At 25.8% G+C, this 3,969-nt stretch overlaps 1 long non-coding RNA gene across 1 annotated transcript; it reads left to right on the forward strand.

Moving 5' to 3' along the window:
- Window positions 1–2,055: 2,055 nt before the first annotated feature.
- Window positions 2,056–3,145, forward strand: LOC126847382 (uncharacterized). The gene is made up of 3 exons (XR_007687060.1): window positions 2,056–2,202; window positions 2,268–2,324; window positions 3,099–3,145. It is a non-coding gene; the product is annotated as an uncharacterized LOC126847382 (long non-coding RNA).
- Window positions 3,146–3,969: the final 824 nt, after the last annotated feature.

The raw sequence follows: 3,969 nt of genomic DNA on the forward strand, positions 1-3,969 counted from the left end.
TATTAAAATATGATTTTTTTCATTGAAGTACGGTATATCGAACTCTTGCCAAGGCGTTGACTAGAAAACACTTTTTTTTATTTTAGAAGAACACTTGTGTGTCTTGATGTGCGTTTCCATTTTCTACTGTTTAAATAAATTAAAATATTTCTAGTAATCGCTTATAGAAATTTTTTTTACAAGTTCAAAATACTGTTATTTAGAACATTATTTAGATACCCACATCGAGCTTGCACTATAATAATGTGCACCTAACTTCGATAAATACAAGGTCTTAGAATTTCATGGTCACCTGCCTTGTTGTTGATTTTCTAAAATTATGATAAAACGACCGATGAGAATCATTATTGGTTTTTATCATACAATGATATTTTAAGGTCATTTTAATATTATCCCCCTTCGATAAGAAGATTTAGGTAGAGGTTATTTGGAATCTCTAAAAGTAACCTGAACATTAATTTAGATATTCTGCATGAATATATGTATATGTAAATATTTGTTCTTTTAGATGTAGTTTTAAGACTTAATGTCTGAATATTACACTAGTAGATTAATTGTCTTACAAACCTGTAGTCTAGCTTTTTTTTATTAAGGCAAATATAATAAATGGTGGGGGGAAGTTACAATTTGACCGTAGTAAATTTCTAGGATGTTATATGTGAATAAATATACAGTCAACAGGTATCTGAAATATATATTCTATATATTATTGATTACAAGATATGTATATGTGACAAAAAAAAGGGAGGAATTGCAAATACAAATTATTACAAAACCTATGTAATAATTTTTTTAAATTTAATGCCGTCCACATTATTGTCGTGATATGGTAAATAAGGTAAAAAATGAAATTCAGAACCAATACTGCCTACCATGTTCACCTGCCACATGTTCAATATGACACTTATTATATTTTCTTGTTCTCATTTGTGGGTATTTTTCCTATACGTGAGCTTAATAGGTATATTTAAGCCGACGAGTTCAAACGTAAAATCCATTCCGTTTAACTTTTTTAACTTGTTCATTAAGTGTTAAGTATAAAGCATCAACAATGAAAGCTACTATTTTGTTTATCCTTTATTCTATATTTATAGTATCCTATGTAAGAGCTGGTGCCTCAGGTAAACGTTTAAATATTTTTCTATTTTTTTATGTAAAAGAAGGCGAGAATAACACAATTAATTATTATTACCTACTATTAATCACTATGTTTAACTCATAAGTTCTTTGATGTTGAAAAACTAAAAAAAAGGGAATTATTTTACTCAGCCCTGGCAAACTAAATCCCGGGCAACGCCGGGTCCGGACAGCTTGTTTTATATATAGATTAAGATATACAACGATATACAGGGTGTCCCATTTTAAAATACTAATCCAATCAAAAAGTTGTTTATTAGAGACTTTTAGAGTACAGAGGGGGATTTAAAAAAAAAAATGTTCAACAATTTTAAATGGCTGACTTACAGTTAAAAACATGTTTTTTTTTAAATGGTAACCATGTATTTTTTGTTATAACCAAATAAATGTTCGTATCAAAACTAACAACTTTTGTAGAAAAATGTTTTCGGTAAAACCCAAAGTTTGTAAATTAAGTCTCTTTAGCTATTTTTAGTTTTGTTATTTTATTTTGATGCATATGGTAATCGTGTCATGTGTGGTAACATACCATGGTTATCACTCATACCACGGCTACCACACATACCAAGGTTACCACACGTGGCGCAGTTACCATATGCATTAAAATAAATTACAAATCTAAAAAAAGCTAAAGAGACTTAATGCACAAATTAAAGGTTTTACCGAAAAAATGTTCCAATAAAAGTTGTTAGTTTTGATAAGAACATATATGTTTTAACAAAAAAAAATATAGTTTCTATTTAAAAAAAACATTTTTTTTACTGAAAGTCGGCCATTTTGAATTTTGGACCATATTTTTTTTTAACGCCCCCTTTTGTACTCGAAAAGTTTCTAATAAACAACTTTTTGATTGGATTACTATTTTTCGAGATAAATCGATTAGTATTTTTAAATGGGACACCCTGTATATAAGGATAGTCAAATTAATTTGTTAGCTCCCTAACAATTGCCTACGCACTTACTTACAGGCGAACCACGGAAATTGATTTATGAAAAATGTTACAAATTAATAAATGTTGCCAGTAAATCGATTAAGGCCAGATGTTATAAAACTACTAAAAAAACGTTTGGCCATAAAAACATTTTATTATTTATCCTTATGTTTCAATACAACATGCTGTTTTTTTTAGGTTCGAAATCAAGTGAATATAAAGTAGGTGATATAGTTGGTTCCAAAATAAGTAGGAGTAAGTATGATCAATTTATTTTAAATATTCAAAAAAAGTAAGATAACGGCTATATTATAGCTATTACGTTTTTTTTTAAACTAAACCATATCATCTTCTTTTACAATTAAGTAAAGTTAGATAAGGTTTATATTTATATTTTAATATTATTTTTATGCAGTTTAAAATAACATGCAGCTGTTAACTCTAAAATAAAATTTAGATGTACTCGGGAATGGGAAAATTCTAAATTCATAACTAAAACAAATCAGATGAATGGAAAATAAAATGTTAGATTTTGTATAGATAAGTAATTTTTTTTATCGTACATGCATTGTTATTTTGTGTAATTAAGTAATTCCATATTAGTGATTTATATTTTAGTTATAATAGATATTTTGAAAACATGTATTGAAAATACACACGAAAAAAAAATGATAATATATTAATTTTTAAATTATTATTATTATATTTTAATAATAATCCAAGATTTGTGTTTTTGTAAAATACATAAAGTTTAACTCTTAATAGAAAACAATTTATGTCATAACATCTAAATCAGTTAATTTAATCTATACATTATAATATGTTATTTATTAACATAAATAAGTCCTCATGATATTTTAAATTTGGTTGTAAACATTTATATTATCCCATACTTAGATTTAGATCAAGCCGAGAGTTTGATAACGAATATTTAAATTTCTAATTATTTGTTTAACCTAACAAATTGAAAATTAAAATTTTAATAAAATAAAATAATAAGCGTAATAACTTAGGTTTTTTTTATTTAAGCTGTTGTTGGCAAAGCCGGTGAGCAATTATATCAAGACAAGGAAATGACATATAAAATGGTAAAACAAGGTGAGGAATATCAATAATTGTATTCGCTTCTTATAACTAATATAATACTTTTCTCTTTCCATAGACAATGTATCTCCGTTTCCTAATTCAAGTAATTATACATATTTTACATTTAAGTGCATAATAAAATATGACTAGTGACTACTTAGTTAAGGTCGCTAAGTGTTTAATTCAAATTACTATACGTTTAGGAATGAAAAAAAAACAATATTGTAGCTTTTCTATTATTAACATAAAAAAGTGAATTTACTATATAATTTAAACATTGCTTTCCTTCCATAATCATGATTTCAATAAAAATTAACTTGCTTACAACACATAAACCAAAAGTATATACCTATAACCCATAAACCTTATACAATGCTTTTTTCAGACATTTTAGTACACTATACACCCAAGTAAGTAATAATTTTGTATATTAGTACTTATTTTAATTTAAGATTTCCGAAAATTTCTAAAGATAAGTTGACTTATAGATTAAAATATTTAATATATTATTATTTCGGCTTTTCTAATATGTATATTATATACTGTATTGAGCGATCGAATTGGCTATAGATTAGATTATTGACAAATGCTGTTTTTCGTTTTATCCCGAATTAAAAGTAAAATTCTCGTTTGTGACGTATACGACAAGAAGCATTTTTTTGATATTTATTTATAATTAATTATTCGATTGTTTTCAGACATGAAGAATACGGCGATATGTTGAAAAAACTTAAAAAGGAACTCATAGGTCTTATAATATGTTATAATATTTATTTATATAAGTATAATGTTTTACATATAATAAATAATATAA

The sequence above is a fragment of the Adelges cooleyi genome, unplaced genomic scaffold (genome assembly GCF_023614345.1).
Source record: "Adelges cooleyi isolate 19-005CV unplaced genomic scaffold, UGA_ACOO_1.1 ACOO_flye_CR_arks_rails_tigmint_CR_PRNA_108, whole genome shotgun sequence".
NCBI lineage: Eukaryota > Metazoa > Arthropoda > Insecta > Hemiptera > Adelgidae > Adelges > Adelges cooleyi.